Source organism: Armigeres subalbatus, chromosome 2 (genome assembly GCF_024139115.2).
Source record: "Armigeres subalbatus isolate Guangzhou_Male chromosome 2, GZ_Asu_2, whole genome shotgun sequence".
In the NCBI taxonomy this organism is placed as follows: Eukaryota; Metazoa; Arthropoda; class Insecta; order Diptera; family Culicidae; genus Armigeres; species Armigeres subalbatus.
Genome location: NC_085140.1, coordinates 117,467,219 through 117,494,025, shown reverse-complemented (window position 1 = coordinate 117,494,025; position 26,807 = coordinate 117,467,219). Strand labels below are relative to the sequence as shown.

General features: G+C 40.6%; 1 protein-coding gene across 5 annotated transcripts in view; it reads right to left on the bottom strand.

Moving 5' to 3' along the window:
* LOC134210707 (uncharacterized) overlaps positions 1-26,807 on the bottom strand; it is an 869,243-nt gene that overhangs the window by 319,301 nt on the left and 523,135 nt on the right. Inside the window, exon 1 of one of the 5 annotated variants that reach the window (XM_062686937.1) lies at positions 15,699-16,121. The exons of the other annotated variants lie outside the window; for them this stretch is intronic. The gene's annotated coding sequence lies outside the window, so the exon portion shown is untranslated. Of the gene's footprint in view, positions 1-15,698; positions 16,122-26,807 lie in introns of those variants that run through there. 5 annotated transcript variants of the gene reach the window in all.

Sequence of the window (26,807 nt, the reverse complement as noted above, 5' to 3'; positions counted from 1 at the left end):
ATGTTTTGAGAAATTTTGCTGAAAATACTGTATGTTTTTCCCCTAATTTTAAGTGTTGAATCGTTGTTTTTCGATATTGCAGTCTTAAACTAATATAAAAATCGATTTTCAATATTTCGAAACTAAATATACAACGTTTTGTTTGACCCGTTTTGTATCACAAAACATTGAATAGCACTGACATACGCTAATGTGAAGATAATATGGCCTTTTTAATTGACATTTCTATCAAATGGAACACATTTATCGAAGAAATAGGTCAATTTTATGAAAAAATATCACCCTAATTGGCACATTTTGACAGCTAGTTACGTTATTCAGAAAGCTAATTTTATATAGAAGAAGCCAGTGGCTCAAGCTCAGTTGGGTCTGATGAGGTTCATTGATTTTTGTTCCAATTTTTTAAAGTGTTATTTTCGAACAAAAGGGTTTTGTTTCACCTTATCCAGTTTGTACTAAAAATAGTACTAAAAATGCCGTAGCTCCCACTCACAAAGAGCATTCTCCTTTCCTGAAGATATGGAAGATAGAAATATGCGCTCAAACATGATAAGTAAGTAAAATATAAGTATACTGATTTTCTTGTTTCAATTTATTTTGCCTTTAATTGATTATTAAGCAGCTATTTCCGCATTATCGATTAACGGTAAGGTGCAAGTATCTTAACCAATAAGGTATTATACGGGTACAGTACCGATTTTTGGCCATATCTCCATATTCGAGCACTTATTAAAATATTTTAGTAGTTTGGCGATGTTTTAGCTCTCATAAAGATACACTTATTATTTAGCCAAATTTACTTCTGAAATCAATCGATTTTGTTTGAAAACAATGTTTTTCAAAAGTTGGCTAAATTAGGCACTGAATTATAAGCAAAGGGTACGCTCACCCTACTTATAGAAATAATAAATAGATCCACAATAAGGCCGATGAAATGAGTATATGATGAGAAAGAGAAATATTTATCGAAAACTACACTATAAAAATTGGAACAAAAATCAGTGGGCCTCATCAGACCCAACTGAGCTTTAGCCACTGGCTTCGTTTTATACAAAATCAGCTTTTAGAATAACGTAAATCTAGCTGCCAAAATGTGCCTATAAGGCTAATGTTTAATCAAGAAATTAGCCTATTTTTTCAATAAAACCGTTCTATTTGACTGAAATTACAATCAGAAAGACCATATTATCTGAAAACGATCGTATATTAGTGCCATTTTTTATTTTGTGATATAAAACGTGTTGATATGTTGTATATTTATTTTAAAAATACTGAAAATCGATTTTTATATGAGTTTTGGACAGCAGTATCGAAAAACAACGATTCAACCTTTAAAATTAGGAAGAAAACATACAGTATCTTTAGCAAAATTTCTCAAAACACAATATTCTAAAACATTGTAAAAAAATTGTAGATTTTTTTTTTTTGGTTGGGTGTCGCATTAAAACATAATAGTGGATTTTACGCTCTAGATTTTGTCGGGCAGCTTTTTGAACACATTTTATGAACAAATCATGGATCTAAATCTGTATTAAACGCCACAATGAGGTTTTGACCGTCTTTTTTCTGAGTTGTTCCAATGTGGCACGGTGGCTCCGGATCAGAGAAACGAGTGGTATGACGGCGAATGTGAGCAGTTAGTTGAGGAGAAGAATGCAGCATGGGCGAGATTGCCGCAACACCGCACGAGGGCGAACGAGGCACGATACAAACGGGCGCGGAACAGACAAAACTCGATTTTCCGGAGGAAAAAGCGCCAGCAGGAGGACCGAGACCGTGAAGAGGAACTGTACCGCGCTAATAACGCACGAAAGTTCTATGAGAAGTTGAACCGTTCACGTTAGGGCCACGTGCCACAGCCCGATATGTGTAAGGACATAAACGGGAACCTTCTTATAAACGAGCGAGAGGTGATCCAAAGGTGGTGGCAGCACTACGAAGAGCACCTGAATGGCGATATGACAGAAAACGGTGGCGGTATGACAATGAACCTAGGAGCACGCGCGCAGGACATACGACTTCCGTTTCCGAATCTCCAGGAAATCCAGGAGGAGATCGGCCGGCTGAAAAACAACAAAGCCCCTGGAGTTGACCAACTACCAGGAGAACTGTTTAAACACGGTCGGTGGTGAGGCACTGGCTAGAGCGCTGCACTGGGTGATTACCAAGGTTTGCGAGGATGAGGTTCTGCCGCAGGAGTGGATGGAAGGTGTTGTGTGTCCGATCTATAAAAAGGGCGATAAGCTGGATTGTAGCAACTACCGCGCAATCACATTGCTGAACGCCGCCTACAAGGTACTCTCCCAAATTTTATGCCGCCGACTAACACCAATTGCAAGGGAGTTCGTGAGGCAGTACGTGCAGCAAGGTGATGGTCTTTCGTGTCTGCTATTCAACGTCGCTTTGGAGGGAGTAATACGAAGGGCAGGGATTGACATTGACATTAAGTGGTACGATTTTCACGAGGTCCGTCCAGTTATTTGGTTTCGCCGACGACATTGATATCATGGCACGTAACTTTGAGAGGGTGGAGGATGCTTACATCAGACTGAAAAGCGAAGCTAATCGGATTGGACTAGTCATCAACACGTCGAAGATGAAGTACATGATAGGGAGAGGTTCAAGAGAGGTCAATGTAAGCCACGTACCACGAGTTTCTATAGGTGGTGACGAAATCGAGGTGGTTGAAGAGTTCGTGTACTTGGGCTCACTGGTGACCGCCGATAACGATACCAGCAGAGAAACTCGGAGACGCATAGTGGCTGGAAATCGTACATACTTTGGACTTCGCAAGACGCTCCGATCGAATAGAGTTCGCCGCCGTACCAAACTGACTATATACAAAACGCTTATAAGACCGGTAGTTCTATACGGATACGAGACCTGGACGATGCTCGTGGAGGACCAACACGCACTGGGAGTTTTTGAAAGGAAAGTGTTGCGTACCATCCATCATCGTACAAGAAGGCGAGGTGCACAGCGGGCAAGGTGGATCGATCAGGTGGAAGAAGATTTGCGGACCTTCCGCAGACTGCGTGGCTGGCGAAGTGCAGACATAGACCGAGCTGAATGGAGAAGACCTTTATGTGCAGCACAGGCCACTCCGGCCTTAGTCTGATAATAAATAAATAACTCTCAAGCAGCAAATTAAAAAGTAAATTGAATATCCAACCCAAAAAAATAAGCTGATAAATACTGAAATACGTTTCTATAAGCATTTTATAATCCGTATCGCCAATTTCTAAATTAAAGAGATAAAATTAAGAAGTAACAAAAGCTCCCTTTTTGTTTATGCGCTGCCATCAATGCCAACTGCTGGAAAATGGGTGTATATTGAAAACCGCTAATGAAAGTTGAGCTTTAATTAGCAGAGTTTCCTTTTAAAATCGACTAGAGAAGCAATCGTGGAGCCGCTTGAGGTGCTATTGAAGCAACGTTGTAGTAATGTAAATGCCTTCAAAGTAGCATTGTAGGAAGATAACCATAAATGTGCGCGTGATTTATCGACGAGGAAGCGTGGATGGTGGCGATCTCACAAGCTGGAGAGCCCCTTTTGATATTGCCGAGCCCTACGTGGAGTACGCTGCTGTGAGAACCGGTGGAACTACCCTTACTCATGGACAGTCTTATGTCCATCGGACAGGTTTTCCATACTTGCTATGGAAATAAGATCGTTTGGCCTAACATATCATATCAACAACGCCCAAAACCAAACTCAGACTTTAGGATGGTTTGGATGACACAGGATATCCCAAAATTATTTTAACATATCTCTAGATCTTCACCAATATCTTATGGACATAAATGAATACATACCCATGTTCGGAATGATGAAAAAACTAGTGTCGTGGCTGTAGATCACAAGTTCTGAACTCAAGAACGGTTTGCATGACCCAGGATATGCCAAAAACTTTTGAACATGTGTATTGATCTTCAGAAATATGTTGAATGGATATGATTGAATGCAAATAGCTAGCATAGTAACTGTAGATCGCAAGTTCTGGACTCAGGGACCGTTTGGGTGATCTAGAACATCCTTTTCAACTGGTTTTGGTATTTCTCTATTATTAATCACGAAAACAAATGGAACACATCAAATTTACTGTGTACTACTGCTTAGAAAAAATTGGGCCTGAAAGGGTTTAAGGACCTGCACCATAGTAACAATTCAATACAGATTAATTTTGATACTGTTTCTAAAATGCAAAAAAAAAGTGTTTTTGGAGTCTAAATGAAGACTCTCCTCCTCTCATCCCACGTAGACGAACGTACACTTCTGCACTTTAATACAACTCAACCAATAAACATTTAAATTAGGTTTCAAATATGCAACGTGTCGATGTTCCACCCAATGAATTACCTCCAGTAAATGTGTAGAAAGTCAAATTCGCAGATTGGCTCTCCAATGGGTAGATCCGAGAATATTCTCGATCATTTAGTACTTGCCAATAACTCATTCCGAAGGCTGAATTTAAAAATGTGTAGTATGGTGGACTTCTAGTGCGAAGGTCTTTCTACAACTTTGCCTAATAGTTCGTTGTTTGACTTTTACTAATGACAGAGTTATGGTTATAGCGCTAATTGCAGTAACTAAAACTAAATGGTTGATCTGTCATAAGATGAGTTTATACAATCCCATTGAATTCCACCACTTAATTGTATCTTGACAGATACGTATTTCGACCTCAACGGTAAGGCCGTATTCAGTGTCTCGTACTTGACTCGACTTAGAGTACGAGACTCTGAAGACGGCCTTACCGTTGAGGTCGAAATACGTATCTGTCAAGATACAATTAAGTGGTGGAATTCAATGGGATTGTATAAATTCGTCTTATGACAGGTGAAAACATTCCACTAAAAAGCTCAAAATAATTTTCTTATCTAAATGGTTGATATTTTGATATAATTTAGTATAAATAATAACTAGCGCTTTAACTCAATTTTTAGCGGAATTCAAACAATGGTTTGTTAGGCAGAGTTATAGAAAAATCTTCACATTAGAAGTCCAAGGAAGAAGTGTAGTGTAGAGAAAAAAATTAAAATATCAAAACTCATGGAAAAAAAAACTCGAATAAAAAACGAGACAAAACACACCAAACTCATGTTCCAAAAAATCATGCATGATACGAATCATTCGTTTAAAAATATCGCAGTTATTTTTGTGCTCTCCATTACATAATTAGTGAAATGATATTCTTCGCATAGAACTTTAGAGCAATGCATTGTCTTGCATGTGTGAACAGCAAAATGCGCCCGAATTATTTTAAACGCTTTTTAGATGAAAGTGAAAAATTGCAAGCAAGTTTGCTTGCTCTTGATGGATCGACGGTTTGAGAACCAGCACTGACGATTAATATCGAATATTTGGATTGCAGATGATAATATATTGTATAACACAGTAAGTGTTTCATAACTATGGGGCATTGTATTCCTACGCTGTGAAAACATCAGTTTGAGAAGTGTGTTATCATTCATTAACATGCGCTGAAATTGAATCCACATAACACAAAACCGCCAACTAATTTGTCCTGACGTTACTGTTCTGTTCCATTCATAAACAGACGTATTTATTCATACGGCGCAGATTCAAGTTCTACTTCGAATACGACGTTCTCGTTGTTATGCGAGCACGAGCTCACATTTCAGTTGTCATGTTTCCAGAGAAGACAGTACGGCAAGTGCGCTCTTTTGCAAACAAATAATCTGTTCCGTGTTCGTTGTTCATTGCCCCGCGCCAGATTAGATCTATTCTTTGGAATGAATAGCGCTGAGTGCTCCCAACCAGCATCATTCTCCATTACCCGCGAGTTGTTTGAACTCATTAGAAATTCCACAAAGAAACTGCTCTTTGCTAACCCTTCCTCTGGATGGGTTGAACAGTCTTGGACAAGGCAAGACAAGGTTTTCTTTAATGGTAGAATCAGCAGAACCCCACCAAGCGCGCATCTAATTAGCGATAATTGAGAGCACAGACAACAAACTCATATATCCTGAAGTGATTCCGATCTTGATGACGGGGAAATTTTTATCGCACGCGCACTTTCTTCCCGCTCGACCGACTACAGCCACGCGGTAAAATTCCATTAAATGCTTATTTCCTGAGCTAAGTCCGGCAGCTGACCGGGTGCGCTCGCTGTCAAACAGAATAGCTCCTTGTATTATGGGGAAGAACGCTAATTGGTCAGAGACCATTCAATCCGCCTATCATCAATCGCGGCATTATTGACTGAATAATGCAGTCGAGAGGGTCGAAGCGAGATGCGGAATCTATTCGCTACACTGTGGGAAGAAAAACAAACAACTCTTGTTTTTCACCGGCGTTGTATCGCTAAGTAGGTACTTGTGAATTTGCGCACTGCGTTCCGGGGAAGGGTGCTAATTAGTTCTGGATCGGAATCGGTTTTACTGCGAACACGTGCAATATTTAGCGAATGAAGCTATATTTGGCAGGAGCTAGGATTAGTAACGCAAAATTTAATTTTAGAATCGACAGTGTCGCAGGAGAAATGCAGAAACGCATTATGATGAGAAAGTGCGCTCCCTTTGGATTACAATTGAATAGAGTGTTTTGCTGGACTACATTAACCAGGATCGAATGCTCGGAGGCGCAGTGCTTTTTTTTCCTTCAGAGTTTTCTAATATTATTGTATTTTATATTTTCTAACGCAAAAGAAGTAACGACTTTATGTCCCAGCTAAGTAAATACAACTTTAATCTTAATAATCTTTATTATCAACTACTTTTTAGATTTTCAGCTCAATTGGGCTTCCGATTAAATTTCCAGAACGGAAGAGCGTTTGATGTGTATATTGATTTATATTTTGACTGTGGACACCATGTAAACTTCATATCAAATGCGCGAGTTTATACAACCACTGATTGAGCTGAAGTTTTGAAGTATAATCCTGCCGATGCACAATTGTACGGCCATAGTTGGACTAAAAAGAAGTCTGAAGGCAAAAGCTACGAAGCTGTAAATAGTCGTCTAACATTCTCCGAGGACGTAGCAGACATTCTAGCCACTTTGAGGATGATGTATCAGGCAAGGTAAGGTAAGCTCAATTCGCTAACTCGTCTTTGGAATGAACGATATGAGTCCGGTCTGAAGCACTGAGGCCCTTCTCAACGGATCGGATCTACTGTGTAACCTGCTTACGATTCTTCTTCAGTTCAGGGATTCTCATGTCGGATTCACCAGCGACATCAGTAAAATGTTTCACCAGGTGCAGATAAGCGTATAAAAAAAACGTTTCTGTCAGTATTCCTACTGGAAGAACGAACTGAAGTGTATGTTATGCAGGCGATGACCTCCGGGGCAGAGGCGCATTAAGCCATCGTAAAATTCCATTTCGTCTTCGAAATGCTTGACAGAGTAGATACATAGTAAATAATTGTCCAAGGATATAGTACCTACAGTTCACCAGCAAGGCGGTTACGAAACTAGATTCGCAACTTGAGGAAAGTTCTTCTGGAGAATATGGTTCTCTTGAAAGAGCCATCGAAAATGTAAAAACCACGTATTGATACAACAACGAAAATGCGAAGCACTGATCGTAGAAATGCTGTAGAAGCACACATCCTCTTGTAGCATTTTACAATATCCCACTATCGGCGGGAACATGTACCTGGATCCGTCGAAGATCAACGTGCTCAATTCGCTTACTCGTCTTTGGAATGAACGATATGAGTCCGGTCTGAAGCTCTGAGGCCCTTTTTAAACGGATCGGGTCTACTGTGTAACCTGATTGTATGACATTTCGCCGAAAACTGTTTCGCAGAATTCATTTTCGCGGTCGAAAATTTCGCGGAATAAGATTTGGCGGTTTGTAATTTTTCGCGGTGCGACATTTGGCAGTTTGTACCTTTTCGCCGAATGACTTTTGACGGAATGCATCATTTCGCGGAATATTATTAATAATAGCTTAATGTTCATTCAGCACTTCCATAATTATTACCTGCGAAGTTTCAAACGAAATTAATACGTTAAAACTTATATACCTAAAAATGCCGAGAATTTGTTTTCGATAAATCTCCCAGAATATGTAGAAGTAGTTTTCAAAACTTCAATGGGCCAGATTAGAGGCCTGAATGAGAGAAACGCGGATATGTATGTAACGCCAATCGAACCGTCAAAAAACAGCAGCCAATCGAGCAGGAAGCAGCCAATATGATGGATCAAATAATGAAAACGGTTAAATTCGATTTTATGCCACTTTTAAATTAGTAAAAGTGAATGCATTTTACATTAGTTTGCAATAATAATTGCAAGTCATTTATAGGCTATGAAATAAAATTGTATTGTTTATTGGATTCTCTTGTTATGTTGAGTGGACACATTAAATAGCAGATTATGAGATTTTATCTACATAAACCATTTCGTCCTTTAACGTGTTGTTATTTGATGAAGAAGATTGACTGCAGTGTTGGCAGAGTAATATTTTCTATTCACGATTTTCTTATCCAAACCTCTTGGCCAGATATAAAGAAGGGAGTATGTCTTCTCTTTACCTTGTTACGGACAGACGTTTTTATGAATAATCCTTTATTTATTCCTTTCGCCTTATACCGAAAAAAACGTGTTTATTCAAATATGACATTATATCCTTCCTTCGCCTTGTATCGGGCCGACTCTACCATTTAAAGAAGGCATTAACCTTTCCTTCGCCTTATATCGGGATTTTATAGAAGGCTTTATCAACTCCTTTTGCCTTTTATCTGGCAGACGCATCCATACGAAGAAGGCATTACCAACTCCTTGCATCCACTTAAAGGAGGCTTTACCTCTTCCTTCGCCTTATACCGTGAAGACGCGTTATTTTAAAGAAGGCATTATCAACTTATGTCGATTTATGCCGGGCAGATGCATCCATTCAAAGAAGGCGTTACTCCTCCCTTCGCCTTATACCAGAAAGAAGCGTTTTTTTTAGAAGGCATTATCAACTCCTGTCATCTTATACCGGACAGATGGATCCATTTAAAGGAGGCATTAACCCTCCCTTCGCCTTATACCGAGAAGACGCGTTCTTGTAAAGAAGGCATTATCAGCCCCTTTCGATTTATGCCGGACAGATGCATTTTTTCAAAGAAGGCGTTACTCCTCCCTTCGCTTTATACCGGGCAGACGCGTTCTTTAAAAAAAAGACATTATTAACTCCTTTTGCCTTATACGGTTTCGGGTCGGGTTCGGGTTTGAAAAATTAGTACAATATCGGGTTCGGGTCGGGTACGGGTTTGTGAGAAAAAACAAATCGGGTCCGGGTCGGGTACGGGTTATAGAAATAAAACACTGAATATTATTTTATTGTTAATTTTGAGGCTAGCCAATCCATCGTTGCACATTGTTTTCTAAAAAAACAAATCAAGCAAATCACTGCTCCTGGATTCGATTTGGCAAGCACTTTGAAAATACAAGAACAAGAAGTCCAATAGATACTGGAGATCAATCGCAAAAACACGCTGCTGAAAGCTATTTTTCCACTCATCGGAGAGGATCAAAAATTATTTTGACAAAGCGTAACCGTTAATCATTATTTATTTATTTATTCAGACTAAGGCCGAAGTGGCTTGTCTTCTCCATTCGGCTCGGTCGTGTAGCCATGACGTCGCCAACCACGCAGTCTACGGAGGGTCCGCAAGTCATCTTCCACCTGATCGATCCACCTTGCCCGCTGCGCACCCAGCCCAAGTACACAAATTCTTCTACCACTTCGATTTCGTCACCACCGATGCAGGTGGGTCACATTGTCTTCTCTTGAACCCCTTCCTATCATGTACTTCATTTTCGACGTGTTGATGACTAGTCCGATCCGCTCAGCTTCCCTCTTCAGTCTGATGTAGGCTTCCTCCATCTTCTCAAAGTTACGTGCCATAATATCTATGTCGTCGGCGAAGCCAAACAGCTGGACGGACTTATTGAAAATTGTACCACTCATGTTAATCCCTGCTCTTCGTACCTTGCCTTAACCCTCTGCGCGTTTCGAAGGGACTCGAGAATGCCCCTGAAACTCGAACTACGCACATCACCCGATTCATCGTCGCTTTGATCAAACGTTTCAGTTCGTGCATTAGCTGCCATTACTGGTCCTGATCGATTGCATCATATGCGACTTTGAAGTCGATGAAAAGATGATGTGTGGGCACGTTGTATTCGCGGCATTTCTGCGGTACTTGGCGAATGGCGAACACCTGGTCCGTGGTGGAGCTTTTGGCCCTAAAAACCCGCCTGGTACAGCCCCACGAACTCCCTTGCAATTGGTGCTAGTCGACGGCATACAATTTGGGAGAGTACCTTGTAGGCGGTGTTCAGCAATGTGATTGCGCGGTAGTTGCTACAATCCAGCTTATCGCCTTTTTTGTAGATGGGACACACGACACCTTACATTCACTCTTGCGGCAAAACTTCCTCTTTCCAAATCTTGGTGATGACCCAGTGCAGCGCTCTAGCCAGTGCCTCACCACCGTGTTTAAATAGTTCTTCTGGTAGTTGGTCAACCCCAGGGGGTTTGTTGTTCTTCAGCCGGACAATCTCCTCCCGGATTTCCTGGGGATTCGGAGCCGGTAAAATTATGTCCTGCACGCGTTCTCCCAGGTCCATCACCATACCGCCATCTTCGTCTGCCACATCGCCATTCAGGTGTTATTCGTAGTGCTGCCGCCACCTTTGGATCACCTCACGCTCGTTCGTAAGAAGGTTCCCGTTTATGTCCTTACACATATCAGGCTGTGGCACGTGGCCCTTACGTGAACGGTTCAACTTCTTATAGAACTTTCGTGCGTTATTAGCGCGGTACAGTTGCTCCGTCTCTTCAAGGTCTCGATCTTCCTGCTGGCGCTTTTGTCTCCGGAAAATCGAGTTTTGTCTGTTTTGCCCGTTTATATTGTGCCTCGTTCGCCCTCGTGCGGTGTTGCAGCAATCTCGCCCATGCTGCATTCTTCTCTTCCACTAACTGCTCACATTCGCCGTCATACCAGTCGTTTCTCTGATCCGGGGACACCGTGCCAAATGCAGCGGTTGCGGTGCTACCAATGACGGATCGAATATCTCTCCAGCCATCTTTAAGAGACGCTGCGCCTATAGCTGCTCTTCCGTTGGGGGTGCCACTTCCATATGCTGCGCGTATCCTTGGGCTAGTCTACCATCTGATAGCCGCTCAATGTTAAGCCGCGGCGTCCGACTTCCACGCGTGTTATACACCGTCGAGAGTTTTGAGCGCAGGCATACTGCAACGAGGTAGTGGTCGGATTCAATATTCGCACTGCGGTAAGTGCGGACGTTCGTGATGTCGGAGAAGAATTTACCGTCGATAAGAAAGTGGTCGATTTGGTTTTCCGTTACTTGGTAAGGTGATATCCATGTAGCCTTGTGGATACTTTGGCGGGGAAAAAAGGTGCTTCGGACTACCATTTCGCGGGAGGCTGCGAAGTTTATGCATCGTTGGGCGTTATCATTCGATACGGATGCTATGGCGTATGGCTGCTCCAGCTGTGCGTAGAACGCTTCATTCTCGTCGTCGTGTCTCCCTTCGTGTGTGCAGTGCACGTTGATGATGCTATAGTTGAAGAAACGGCCTGCTATCCTCAGCTTGCACATCCTTGCGTTGATTGACTGCCACCCAATCACACGTTGGCGCATCTTATCTAGCACTATGAAGCCGGTTCCCAGCTCGTTGGTGGTGCCACAGTTTTGGTAGAAGGTAGCCGCTTGATGCCCGCTTTTCCTCACTTTCTGTCCTGTCCAGCAGATTTCGGCGCTACGACATCGAAGTTGCGGGGATGTAATTCATCGTAGATTATCCTGTCGCAACCTGCGAAGCCTAGCGATTTGCAGTTCCATGTTCTAAGCTTCCAATCGTGATCCTTTATTCGTTGCCTGGGTCTTTGCCGATTATATCGAATCGTATTATCTCTTATATTGTTCGTAATTATTGTTTTTCCAGGCGGCTTATTGGGCCTGCGCAAATCTCCTGTTTTGTCGGAGGGCCGTTGTGTCAGGTCTGTTTTGTGTCCCACCTGACATCAGGACTTGGGCTTGTGCGCTTTGAGCGGCACACGGTCGCTTTGGCGGGGCCTACTTGTAGATACATGCAGCTTTTCATAGGAATTTAACAGGGTCCACTGTCAAACCCCACCACATCCTAGGCAAGCCCCACAATTTGCAGATGGCCTGGGGAGCGATCGTCAAGCCCTTGGACATAGTCCCTGCTGCCCCTAACCGTTAACCAACAGTTCTCAATTCCATTGAGTTTTTAGATTAGTTTGTGTATATAACGAATTATACGTAATTTGATAATTTTCGGCTAGCTGTAACTCATTCTTCAATGTTGTACTGCCATTATTACATTTTAAAAATAGGTTCAAATTTATAGACAATTAGACTGCTCTGCGAGTACTTTTAATTTGAGACACGCACTGTTTGATATTTTTTTCGTTCCTCGCCAGAACAAAATATCAATTTTGATAATTTTTTTCAAAAGTGCATGTTAAATATTGGGGTAGGTCCTGAGGTTACCACAAAGTGAAAAAACATAAATAAATGGGACTGGTATGTGAGTACCGGCAGTTAGGTCTAAGTGATCTGTGAAGTTCGTTAAAGTCGGTATAAGGAAAACAAGGTAGGCTCGTAAGAAAAATGACACTTCAAGAGTGACGCATATTTTATCGTCACACGTTGGAGTACAAAAGTAAGCATGCTGAGACCGTATAGAGCATCGTCTTGGTTCAGCTTGTGCGAAGATAGTACTTACGTCACATGTTTACACTCCAATTGAATGTTTACATGCGTGTTGAGCCTGCCTTGTTTTGCCATTGGCCGTGCCATTGGTATTACGAAGAAAAAGAAAAATTTGGAAAGCTTTGCGGAAATAACGCACAGAGGTAAATCCCGTTGCATTGAGATTAAACATTAAACCAAGTGAACTGTCATAAAGCCCAATAATTTGAATAGCCTGTATCTACGTAGACATGGAAGGGTTTAATAATTAAATTAGAATGCTTTCGTATAGTTTTATGAGTTTATGTTGCTCGTTATTGAACCTGTGCAAACCTCCGGTTTCGCAGCAGGGCCGTCATGTCATGTCTGTTTAAAGTCCCGCTAGACACCAGGACTTCGACTAGTGCGATTTAAACGGCACATGGTCACGTAATTATATGCGGATACATGCAGTTCCTCTGTAAGTTCAACAGAACTCATTGTGAAACTTTATCACATGTAAGGGAAATTTCCCAACTCACAGTGGCCAGCCAGAAGAGATGTCAACAACTAGTTTCAACTTCTATTGCCTTTGAAAATCAGTGGCCATTTGATTATTTAGAGAAAGAGCTCAAAATTTTATTGGAAAATATTTTCCAGAAAATTTCCAAAGAAAAATAATGAGTTTTCCAATTTATCATTTTATTAATTTGTTTTATTTGCAACCATTTTCATTATCCAAAGTTCAGTCCTTGATTCTTCAAAATTTATAAGTATAAACAGAAAAATACAAGTTTAGCATTAGCTTCTTTTAATCTCTAGCCAGGGAAATATTCATTGGAGGCGCTTTGAATTTTCCATGATTCCAAATTTTTCTTGCAATGCGTAATAGTTAGCTGTACGTCGCCTATAACGTAGTGTACGGAATGTCCGGAAATCCGTTTGAAACCATCTTGCTTTTGCTAATTTTTTTTTCTGGATATCGTAATACAATTCTAAAAATGTGATATCATTATCCCTGGATATCATTATCATTGCTCCTTTTTTCATCATATGAAAAACCAAGCAATTCAAAGGAATTTGATTTGCTTCTCATTTTTAGGATTTTTCAGCAGTGAGTACGAATGCTGGCATAAAGAAGCGATGCAATTGATGTACAGCACAAATGTTTCGCGATGAGATGAATAAATGTTTGGTGAGATGGAAAACCCCTGTTCTCTCTTAAGCCCAAAAAGTATTGCGAATCTAGTTAGTATGTTGGATTACACTGTTAGAAGGAGATTCTCAATATCCCGCGATTCTATCTATTTCTATACATAGAAAACCCCTGTTTCCCCTACTTTTTATCCTTATCTGGTAAAAGGGTGTATTCGATAAAAATGGCACACCTAAAATCTTCTGTAACTTTTGAACCGTTTGTGTAAAAAACCCGAAAATTCGAGCAAATCTTATTTATAGTGTATTGTTTACAGTTTTGAAGTTATTCATACAGTGGTTACAATCATGTCGTCGGAACAAGAAAATGCCAGGGAAAAAAATTGTGCATCTACTATCAAAATCCAGAGGCGTCTCACCGATCGATCGCTAACAAGCTTGGGATTGCAAATTTAACTATATCACGTGTAATGCGAACCTTCAAGGGGCGTCTGAGTGTTCAAATGAAGGAAGTGAATGATCCAATGGACAGTAAAATGACCCGAAGTAGTTCAACAGCTCAAGAAGTTCCAAAACGTGTCCATTTGAGATGTCGCCAAAAAGTCCAAGTGTTGGTTTTGTGCTGAAAACCATGAAGCGTGATAGGTTATATGTATACAAGGTGCAAAAATCTCCCAACCGGAATGAAAAGCGAAACACCACTGCAAAAACCCGCGCCTGACAATTTTACATGAAATTGTTCACCAAATCGTGTTGCATCGTGATGGATGATGAAACCTACGTCAAGGCTGACTTCCGTCAACTTCCTGGGCAAGAATATTTCGTTGCCAAGTCTAAGTTCGATATTCCGGAGGATGTCCGAACGAAGAAGTTATCAAAATTTGCAAAGAAGGCAGATGATTTGCGGATGTGGTGAAGTAAGCGCTCCCTTCACTACTTCCGGAACAATCAACGGTACGATTTACACCGAAGAGTGCCTCAAGAAGCGTCTTTTACCATTCATAAGAAAACACAAAGTATCAACTCTGTTTTGGCCTGATCTGGCGTCCTGCCACTACGCTCGAAACGTGTTGGAGTGGTACCGAGCTAACGGAGTTAAATTTGTGCCAAAATATATGAACCCACCAAATTCACCGGAACTTCGCCCAATTGAAAAATTCTGGGCAATTGTGAAGACAAAACTTCGCAAACATCCCAAAATTAGTAAAATAGAGCTGGAGTTGAATAAAATTAGGGTAAAAACAACAAAAACACTGGGAAAATCGATTGTACAAAATTTGATGGGTGGAGTGAAAAGGAATGTGCGCGCATTCGGGGTGGGTGATGAAATCGAATAAAACAAATCATAACTCATTGAAAGTTTTTCATTCCCTGAAAATTTCAAGAAAATCCGATAATCGATTTGATTTTAGTGAGTAAATATGTGTGTCCCATTTTTATCGAATACACTCTTTATTGGCATGGTTACTGGCATGGAATTTTTTGGAATAACCATTCTGAGCTTCAGGAACAAATTTGTTGTACAACAAAGGTAAAAATAATGCATTATATCCACATGCTTACTATACTTAACGCATGTCTAAAAACGTAATACATGGACGATTAAGAGATCTCAACATAATTTCAAAATTTCTTTCTTTAATGACCTTAACTCTCTCACTTACTTTCAAATTCAGTGATGAACTTAATCAAATATTTAAAAATCACTCTAATAAAGAAATAATAATAATAAATACTTTCAAATCGCGATAACCTTTACCATATAATAGCCCTCAAATTACATCGACCCGACCAACCACGTTTTCCACCTAAAGCTGGAATTGCACAATCACCAAACAATTTTCGTAGAAATTACCTCGCCAATTTGTCACCCAATAACGCAGCAACTGCCACCGGTAAATCACTGACGGGTTTCGTACACTTCCTGCAATTTGCCTCGATTCCCTTGTCCCAGTTGCAACCTATTGCGCGAACTTAACACCAGCTGTGTGTAATGCACTCACTATTAACCCACTGACTGCGAATTGGAAGCTCGCTCGAAAGTAGCCAGTCAGCAGCGGCTTGTCAACAAATTCACGAATTTCACTGTTTACACACCGGTCAGTTGTTTTGTTATGGGTATCGGCCACTTGATGCGTTTTACGCGGAATCGTTGGAGGCAGCCCGGCTGACGTAACAACGGGCGTTGTCGTCGTGTATGGTCGCTAGTTGCTAGACACCCTATAAGACATAAGGGCCTGAATTGAGCGCTCGGGTATGCGATATGTATTATCCTGTTTTCTGTTGAAGTATACACAAATCTAAGAAATACCGAAACAAAATTTTGGTTTGATTTCAATTGTAAAATAATGAATAGCTTTTTTTATTTGATTATTAGCTTATTATTAGAATTTTTCCATTTATAATCCACTTTTGAGGTAAAATTAGGAACCACCTAGCCTGATATGTAACAACTTATAACATTTGCATGATCGCGCAATTCACTTCCATCGAAAACTGGATCATTCAACCCAACACATACCCTCAATAACTGAGCCACATAAAAAAACATTTACATCACCATGCACCGCTGATTGTTTCAAACTCCACCTGGCCCGTATGCGCCTCCACTGCCCATTCGTGTCAGTCTTCAGCCAGTACCTCGTTTTCGTCGTCGTCACGTCACATCGCGTGTCAACACAATTGAATTCGGCTAAATCTTCTCAACTCACGGATTGATGATGCAGTGTTGTGGTGGGAGACCTTCGATCAATCACTCAGAAGCGCACATCCAATGACAACTTTCAAATCTTCGCTCTAATAGCGTGGCATCTCTTCGTGGGCCTTGTTTGACGATTCGTGTAATTGCACCAGAGTAGATCAATAAACAACACTGCTTGTCACCCAAACAAGGTTCAAAGTGCGATATAAAACAGCACCGATAGCTGCACTCTTCTTAATCACTCCTCGTCTAAGCCCCGCACTGTGTACAACTGCACAAGTCCGCGAATTAGCCTCACAGATTGGCCCTCGGATATCGATCGATTGTCAGGCTAATTACCATATACAAGTGCATGTACGTCGCAGGTTGTTTTTTCATCATCCCCTCCACCTGCCAAAACAACCAACCGTTGATGGGTGGGTGATTTGTGATGTAGACGACACGGGCTTACGCGCCTCTATAATCGCGCCGAGTGGTGACGATGACGACGACGACGCTTCGATGCGATGCGGTTGGTGGACGAAAGCGATTCGAATGCCGCGCGACGCGTCGCGAAACTGAGACTGAGCTCGATCGGGCGCAAGGTGCGCAATAAAATTGATATCTAGACAGTGTTGAATAGCCGTGAGTGAGGAGCATGGTTGGCACAATAACAACGCTCATGCACGGTACTGGGGAGGGAACTTGCTGCTGCTTACATGTTTACGACGTGCGATGCGACGCTGCTCGTTGTTTTACGCTACGCGCGTCGAGGTTGGATACGAAGAGCGAAGCGTCAGTCCATTCGAAACTGAATTGATCTCTCTGTCAGGTTGATTCGATCTTTCTTGTAGGTTTACCGTACGCATTTATTTTTTATTGCCGAATATCGGCTATAACCTGCCGTATTTGTTTGAACAATTTCGGTTACACATCAATCAAGCATTTTGTAAGCTGAATCTTTGATAAACTGCTCAAACCTAGACTCGCACAGCCAAAGCTGGTAAATGAAACTAAGTTTGTCGTTCGGTGTGAGATAATTGCCAATGGGTAGGAGTTTGAGAAGACTTTTTCTTCAGCTGGTCTAGCTTCCTTTGCGATCGATCGATTTATTACAATTATAATGCATGGTATTTTTGTTTTGTTTTATAAAGATTATTTAACTTGTGTTGTGTAATGTGAAATGTTAATTGTTTTTGTGCCTTTCATGTATCTTTTCTAGTTATTTTAAGCAGTCAGTCCGTTATTTAAGATTAGATCTCGAAAACTGAATTTCATCATTCTTACCGACAACCTATATCAAGTAACTAGAAACTAGACATATGTATTAGAAAACGAGAAAGGCGGAGTCGCTATTTTGATTCCAAATGAAACATCGAAAATGACATGCCAGATCTACACGACAGCACGACACTAGCAGTCCATAGGCTATCATTTCATTCCAAAAACGTTTTTTTTTCTTTGCGGCCTAATTTGAAATGACTCCATGGCACTTTTTTGGAGATTCAGTTCTCCACTGGACATATGTAGATTATTATTATTATTTTTTGCAGGTGGTCGATTTCATGGGTTTTGCTTGTGTTAGCAGTATGGCATAAGCATATGCGGTATTTCGAAAAATTTCGTTTCAGGTGGTTCGAAACGAAATTCCGCGGAATTTCGCGGAATTTGAGCATGGCGAAATCTGATTTTTTTATTTCGTTTCGTTTCGTAAAATTACAAAAATTTCGTTAGAAAAAACTAAACGAAACTTTTAACGAAATTTAACGGAATTCCGCGGAATTTCGAAACAAATTTTAACTTAAACCTTACTGCCTCGTACGGTTGCGTATAATCAAAAATTTTGACTGCGTCGCTGAACAAAATCATAAGCTGTTTTCAAAACGTAATGTTATACAAATTTTCCTATTAACGCTTACTACACAATCATCATTCGGAGTCGTCCAATACGTATTTAGTTTTCTTCTATAACACATCTTTAGTGTTTTGTTTGAAATGTCTAACAGAAAATGAAAAGTATCTTTAACTATTCTATCTTAATTTTTTTTTTCAAAAGCGGTCGGGGTTCTACTAAAAATCACCAAGCGGTTTTTTAACTGACTCGTTATATTTTTTCGTAAAACGGAAACAAAAATCATTTCACATGTACGTTTGTTGTCAGATATCCTTAGTTATGTGGTTGAGGAATATCCGGTACGATTTGTGACCAATTACATATGCTAAACGAAAGCTTGGACAGAAAAAATGGTGATTTTTTGTTGGCGCTTGGTGTGATTTGCTGAGCCCCGGCCAAGTGATCCAACTCAATATTTAGACGTCAGGCCAGACTGTCACGCTCCTGCAGCAAGTCCGGAAAAACGTTAATTAAAATAAAATCTGACTCATACAGCAGAAATTTATTCAATTAGTTTGCGATCGATCGTGTTGATGCTGGTTACGCCAACTGGTGTGGTGAAACGAAGTGAAAAAAAAAATGTCTGCATCGAAGAGCACAAAATTGTTTAGTTCAGAATCGATCGTGTTGTAGGAGCGTACTAAACAAAGCACATTGGTTTTGCGTTGGATTAATTTGAAACACGGTTTTCGTCTTAGAGTTTTCAAAATAACTTCGTTTACAATAAATATTTAGTCGCTTACCAATGTGGCTTCATCCAAATTACCTTTTTAATTAACTAACGATTCCTATCCCGTGGCGTTCACGGAGATGAAGAGCATTCCTCGGTCTCTTATAACAATGAGTGTCAAACCAATTTTCCTCTCGTAATAGCAGTTCGTCGAGCTGATTGTATATAAGACTGTGGGTCTCCAAGCCTCCTATAAAAAGGTGTCGAATTTGGAAGGAAATAAAGACTATATGGAACAACTTTTTGTATGAGGAAGGAAAAATTATTTCTTCATATCTGGCAAACTGCTGCCGTAAAAACTTTGCAATCACATCTCTGAAATAAAATCTGGAATACATATCTTTTTGCATTTTAGAAAAGGTGCAAAGGATTCTTCTAGTGAGCAAATGTATGGTATTAACAACGATCTATCGGCGTATATGCCTGGCAGATGTTGATAAATAAATGAGTATCCAACTAGATAAAAAATAAAATCTATGCATTCATTTTCTAGTTTGGAGCTCATTGCCATAGAACCACGCTGATAAGATAAAACGAAGTATGCTTCAGCATAATTATATAATTCTTAAGTGGAATAATGTTCTTAACAGAATTTGAATCCGAACACAAAAAATCCTACAATTTCTATATTTTTATATGCATACTGATATAAAACTAAACTAATAAAAAATGATCAGATTCGAAAGCACACATTAACACACACACACAGATTTTCTTTGAAAGCGGCACAAATACTGGGGTTTCCTTATCGCCAATGGTATATGAAAGGGGATGCGGCAATTCATCACGGACTGCTTATTCTGTTACAGTCAAACCTCCATGAGTCGATGTTCTATGACTCGATATCGACTCATGTAAGCAAATTTTGCTATGTTGAAAAATATTTTCTGGGTTACTGTGATGGTGCCTTCAAACAGCTTCCCAGGGATTTTCTATTCCATATCTCGATATTTCCATGAGTCGATGGTCCCTTCAATATCGACTCATGGAGGTTTGACTGTATTATAAATCTCTTGGTCGCAAAGCGCTTATTTGACTTCAAAAAAATTAAATCAAAATTGCGATTATAATGTAAAATCAATTCAATAAAATTCCGCGAAAAAAAATAAAATTTCGTTTCGTTTCGTAAAATTTCGAATTAAATGGACCTTGATTTCGTATCTTTTCGAAGTCTCGAAAGTAAATTTATATTTCGTTTCGTTTCCTTTCGAATCAACATAGACATTTTAAATTTCGTTTCGTTGGGAAAAAGTGTGTTATCGCATACCCTTAGTATGGCAGCCGCTTGTCCACCTATAGTGTATTTTGCATTGGGCGATAATGTTTTCACGATGATTTCTATTGCATTTTGATTTTCGTGAAACGTCTGTTTCTTTGTGCCCAAAGTGTTGTATATACCTAATGACTCTTTCTGACGTGTTGTCGATAATAGCTAAGAGGGGCTTGTATCAGCTCCCCGGAATCCAGTATCGCTGCATCTAGCCATTGCGCGAGTCATTCTTGCGTCGTTACCTGGCCGACCCTAATCTCTTATGTCAGCAACTCGGATATCTATGCATCAACGGTATAAGAATAATCGAGGGCGGTTTCTGGTATTTCGTCGATGATGTACTTAGTAGGCTGATTGTACCGTAATGCAATAAATCAGTATCAATCTGGCAGTTTCACGACAGGAGTCACGGTATACAGAAAGCAGGGTAGGCTCGTGAAAAATGGTGCTTCAAGAGTGACGCATATTTCATCGCCACATGTTGCAGTACAAAAGTAGACATGCTGAAATCGTAGAGCACCGTCTCGGTTCAGCTTGTGCAAAGATAGTAGTAACGTAACATCCCATGTATCATTTACGATTTTATCAATTCCTTTAGAGTACTGAAATAAAGCTTGATCCACTTAGTATTTGGCCGCACGAAATTAGAAATTTCTTTGCCAAAAAAGTACATAAAAAGGTGGTTCAGGTTTTATTATACAGGGAATTTAGTAAAATATCGAAAAATTATTCATTGACATTTCGGATGAATTCTCGAACTTTTCTCCCAGTACCACTCGTTATTTTTTGCACAGTAGAACGGTCAACTTTATCTGCCATTTTTTTCACAACACTTCTCCATATAAGATGGTTTTCTGATTGTTTTGCACCATTTCTCAAGTTTCCCTATGATAATTGCCTAATATTTTTCGTTGGGACGAAAATTTGGGCATTTTGGTGGGTTGATAGTTTTTTCAATAACGCCAATATCATTCGGATCATACCATTCCATTACATCCCGTCTTTAATGGCAGCTTGTTAAGTAAGGCCAAAGCAACACCGGACAGTCGTGTGATTGAATGGATGGCAAAAGTCACTTCTAAAGACACTCCTTGTATATTTGCCCATTTATGGTCGCTCCAGTGATGAAAACTTTAGTTTTCTTTCCACAACTGCAGATACTTTGACATACCATCAATTTGTGTTTCTCGGGAATTGAAAGTCAATTTTAAAATAATTTTTTAATCGCCCATCAAAATACATCAATTGTATTTCGTCAGAGCTCGACCAGCATTCTTGCGCGATGTTTGGCAACCAGGGGCTGTTTCAGGGTCCTGTTGGGACGCTTACTGACATCATACGACTTCAAACTTTCGCGCCAACAGATTATTTGAGCTGTGCTGTAGGCGCAGTGAACCTTTTCGCTAAATCACGCAAGGAAATCCCAAGTTGGTTCCACTGCTCTGCAGACTTTCACTTGTAGTTTCTGGTCGTATGTTCCACTTCTACGATTGTTTTGTTCTACGCGATCCAGCAATAGTGTTTCCCGATAACATTTGACAGTTTTTACAGTCAATTTCGTTAATTTTAGATACTTTGAAATCATTCCTTCTGGCCATGTTGGATTTCCAACGTGAGTGTGCAAAATTTGTTCCCATCTCTCGTGTTCCATTTTCGATAACTTTTGAACGTGAGCATCAATACTGATGAAACTTTCACCATAAATTAAACAAACCTTCCGCAACGATGTGATGTATTTTACTTCTCGGTACGGCCACCAGAGGCGCCGCAGTAATTGGAAATAAACGGCCAAATACTAAGTGGATCAAGCTTTATAACCTCAATTAAAACCTATTTGTAAATATATACGTATTGAACACAACTATATAGCTACCTTATATTCAAAGTGGCCCATTCTACAGATGGTTTTGAAAACCTTTTTGTATAAATTCATTAGACCATTAAGCATTTAAAAATAGACTGACATGTGCGACATCTGGATTTGATTCTAAATGTAAACAACAGTGTTAATTGGGAATGCTACCGTAGCCTACGTTCTTTCTGCTCTTCGTGACCACTCATCGTGGATCCTCGAACAGGAATGACGCGCGAGCACGGAACACGGGTCCTTATTCCCACAGAAAATTAAACGGTGGGTCGAAAGGCCTTTAACATACATCATTCTGATGTCCGTGTTGGGAAAGCATGAACGGGATTGGTTGGGTCTGAAATTTTTACTGGGTAGGATAAGAATTGAAATTTTCAATAGTTTATCGAAAATCATCGAAAGTTTCAATGAAATTAATAAATTTCTGGAGAGTTTCCGAGCCGATTGGTATATAAATCTCAAAAATCTTTCGAAAGATAAAGGTTCTATTAACGTTCAAAATCTTACATGATTTCGGGACGGTCTCCAACTTTGAATTCTGGTTTGACACCCAGTACCTGTAGAGACACGCCAACATGCTCAGTAACGATAGCGGCTTCGGTGGAACTTTGTTGGCCCACTGCCAACGATAACGGCTTTCATCGTTCCTTGTTCGCCCACTGCCAACAATGGAGAATGACAATGAGTGACTCACTGCCAAACTCGGGTAGACGGATGAATCGATTCTCTATAGAACCAAAATGGCGCAGTTCTGCTGCGGAATGTGCTAGTCGGTGTCGCTGACGCGAGAAACGAAGCTCTGAAAAGAACTCTTATTTTAATTAACTCCAAAGTGAGCAGCGAGGCAATCAGCAGAATGCGAACGACGAGAACTGGTTGTCACAGGATTGGACACAATCAGCGATCCAACTCTAGGCTCAAAGCAATCCGGGGGTTTCTTTGATGAAAAAATAACTGGTCACGAATTCACTTTTTTTGTGTTTATGCCGGCAAAATTAAATACAGACTGAGAGATGAGTACAATAATCCTTTTTCTTTCATAGTTTATCGGCAAGCAAAAAACCCTATCGCTACAATTAGGGTGGTCTAACCGGTAATACCGAAACCGGTAATACCGGTATTACCGGCCAATTTTGAGTACCGACAATACCGGTTTTCGAGACGGAAAATACCGGTATTTTCGGTATTTCAAATTTTGCTGTTGGTATAAAAAATCTCGAATAGTTTTCATTTAAGCTTAAGATTCACCGTGCCCCAAACACTTACAACAATTGAATGCCGCAAAAATCGATCGTCATCGTCATTAATCATACGTGTTGCTCCATTCTTTTAGCCATATGTCCAATTGCCAATGACTTTTTTCTTCAATGAAATTGTGAAAACGGTTAAGGTCAGACGTTGCAAGAAAATCACTCGCAACGAGCATTTTGCTCGCAGAAGGTGACATCTGTAAAAAATTTGCATATCTGACTACACTGAAAGTGATTGCATGCAAACAAATGACAACTCACAAGCAAACGCTCGCTTGCATTAGTGCTGTCCAATGAGCAGCTCGAAGTAGCTCGAAGTTCGTCCCATCCCTCTCATGCCCATTTGTTAACAAAAAAGAACGAGAAGGACGGGAACAACTTCGAGCTACTTCGAGCTGCTCATTGGACAGCATTATTGTGTGACTGCTAAGCGTTAAAAAATTGCAACTAGCAGAAACTCAATTGCGCTTGCTATTGCAGCACTAGCAAATTTTTCACTCGCAAAAGTAAAAACGTTTTCAGGTGGCAGTGTTGCACTGCAAAAATAAGAATGAAATAAGATTTTGTGGCCGAAAAAGAAGTTTTTCGTTTTGGTTTGTATTTGCATGAGAGTAAATCTGACATTTGCTAAAAGTGAGAAGCTGCTACGTGTGACTGCAATTGCGAGTGCTCTCAGAAATAATTCCATCTTTGACATCCATCTTTGATTAAGCAAGTGGACGAGATCTTGAAGTGTCTAATCATTCGTGCATCAGAGCAGAATGCATTAGCAATGACCAAAACTGACGACCGGTTGCTTTATTGGTGATTGAATTACGTTGGCGCCAAGATTATTGTAAGCAATTCGTAAAGAATTCTCGCTTAACTTTTCAAAAGGACTTAAGTAACATTTTTTCATGATTTAATTTGAATGTTGTAATCAACAGAAAAATATTTAAGCTTTTAATTGCAGTACTCAAATTAAATCATGAAAAAAATGTTACTTAGGTCCTTTTGAAAAGTTAGGCGAGAATTCTCCTACTATGAATCTAAAGGGATTAAAGACAAGTACTTGAGACTGATTTTCGACGCTCTTGGAACCATTCGTCCAACTTCGATTGAACCAGATAAGGCATTATCAGCAGCTGGTAAAATTGTTAACAAAATTTGATGCGGATTGGGAGATGAATTGCTCAGTATGTTATGTCTACTTAAATTTCACTTTGCCCAGCTCAACAAGAAATAGTTTTTAAATATTGTTTTTCGCCCAAAAGTTCAAACCAAAGGTTTTTTTTTATTTCTGAAATTTTCACAAATACCGGTTTTTTACCGGTATTACCGGTATTGACTCCACCAAATACCGAATACCGGTATTCGTCAAAAATAGCCAATACCGACCACCCTAGCTACAATGGTGTTGGTGAGATTCTTTATTTGGTAAAAACTAGAAACATGTACAAAGTACTTAAAAGCTGCAATTTCATTGGGTGTTGGATGACATTTTTTTTCACTGATAAGCCGGCATGGGTTTATAGAAACTCTTATACTAGTGTTAGTAATTGGAAGCCGTTACCGCGGCTAGCTCGTGTTAGTAGGTAGAAAATAACAAACATAAAAGGATGGGGAAAGGAAAGGGGAATAACATCGTTGTAAAGTGCTCTGCCTCATCGGCCATGGAACGATCGTCTGTTGTGTAGGGGGTTCCCAAATTATTCGCCGTTGTACAGTACCTTCAGTACCTAAATCAAAATTGTGTTCAGTTTTACAGATTCTTTTTAGTTCACGAAATCTAATTAAATACTCGCAGACTCATATTCATTCGGAAATTGACAGGGCGAGTCAATTCGGGGAAATGTCATTTCCATTTTTTATCGAATTTTGATGTGAAATAAACAAAAAAAACCCGAGAGGGTCGTTTTTCATCAATAACCTGATTGGAACTAGATTGGAACTAACGCCCTAATTGGAGCCTAGACCGAATGCAAGCAACGGACCCTAAACTTTTCTTTACACTCGCCAAAGCGTTCATGTAACGTTTTTATCCCCACCCCAGATAGTGGACCTCGAATGTTCTTGTCCTGGGAGGGGTGTTGAGGATTTATTTTTTCAGGGACAATGACAACCGACGGTTGATCAAAGGATACAGTAGTTTCATCAAAAAGTGTAACGTCACCGTCTTGTCAACCTGTTCCTGGAAATAAGCCTGCTGTCGAGGGTCAAGCCAAGGTAGTCGGCCTCATTGGCCCATTTCACAGTCGTGCCATTGAGGATGATTTTACAGTCCCCAGGCGGAACATGAGATTTAGAGTGGGGGAAAATGATGACCTGGGTCTTCACCGCGTTGATACAGATCTTCCAGCTGGAGAAGTACTCTGTCAGGGCATCCAGGCCTCGTTAGAGTTTTGATCACTCTACCGTTGTAGACGATGGAGGTGTCATCTGCGAACAGAGAATGCCGCCTTTTGGAGGTTCTGGTATGTCGGAGGTGAACAGATTGAAAAGCAGGGGACCGAGGACACTGCCCTAGGGTACGCTTGCGACGATGTTTTGCACATTGGAACTCGCTCCGCTGATTGAGACCCGGAATGCCCTAGCCATCATGCCATACATTGACAAACGCCTTCTCAGCATCGAGTTAGGCCATGACGGATGTTTCAGAGGCAAACTTGTTCCGTCTGAGGACGTTGGTAACTCGAGTCGGTTGGTGTACGCTTGACCCACCGCGACGTAAGCCAAACTATTCCTCCAACAAGATGTTGAGATTTTCGGCAGACTCAAATAACCGGTGATGAATAGCTTTTTCGAATAGCTTGGATAATCCTGAGAGAAGGCTAATGGGACGATAACTTTTGGGGGTGGAAGGATCCTTCCCAGGCTTCCGGATGGGGATGACTTTCGCTGACTTCCAGGACGATGGGAAGTAGCTGAGCCGGAGACATTGATTAAAGATCAGCGAGAGGTGCTCAAAGAACGGAGCACTCATGTGTTTGAGCTCGAGATTCAGGATGCTGTCGAAGCCTGGGGCCTTCATATTCTTCGATGATTTTATAAAGGCCGTCAATTCGCCAGCTGAGATCTCCAACTCCTCCGTGAAGTCGTTGGGAATCAAATGGATGTTGTTAGCATGCTCGTTGACGGCTGCTTCGTGTGGCCTGACGATGTTCTGCCCAAGATTGTGTGAGCTGACTAAGAGACGACCTGCTCTGCAGGAGTTATCAAGCGATCCTTAGAGCCATAATTGTCTAGTGGGATCAAAGGTGAAATGGGCCGAGGCTTAGCATAATATGGGAGAGT